The sequence below is a fragment of the Triticum aestivum genome, chromosome 3A (genome assembly GCF_018294505.1).
Source record: "Triticum aestivum cultivar Chinese Spring chromosome 3A, IWGSC CS RefSeq v2.1, whole genome shotgun sequence".
In the NCBI taxonomy this organism is placed as follows: Eukaryota; Viridiplantae; Streptophyta; class Magnoliopsida; order Poales; family Poaceae; genus Triticum; species Triticum aestivum.
Window position 1 is genome coordinate 729381155 of NC_057800.1, and position 421 is coordinate 729381575.

A 421-nucleotide genomic window follows, 5' to 3' on the forward strand; every position below is an offset into this window, starting at 1 on the left:
GTATCAGTGATTTCATGGAGTTTTGAATTCCCCAGCAGATCTCTGGCGGTTCTCCATTCCCTGTGATCTTTCTTGGGCGACATAAATTTACCGAGTGTGCATAAAGCCATTGGTAAGCCGTTGCACTCCTCAACTATCTGTCGAATATTTAGTTACATAAGTAAGATATGGTTGTACGAAGTGGATGTGGTAAACCACGACAAAAGAAAAGTATACTTATGCAATTAGAAGGAAAGAAAATTGAACTACAATCATAGGCAGAAATGTTGCTATCAACAGTATCTGCAGACACCACTATCGTGCGGCACAAAAAAGGCCTACTTTATACGTATATAATATTTTAAGTTACACTCACTATTTAAATATATTAATTTTTATAATTTAATTAGCTTTTAAGAATTATAATATGTTTATATCCTTG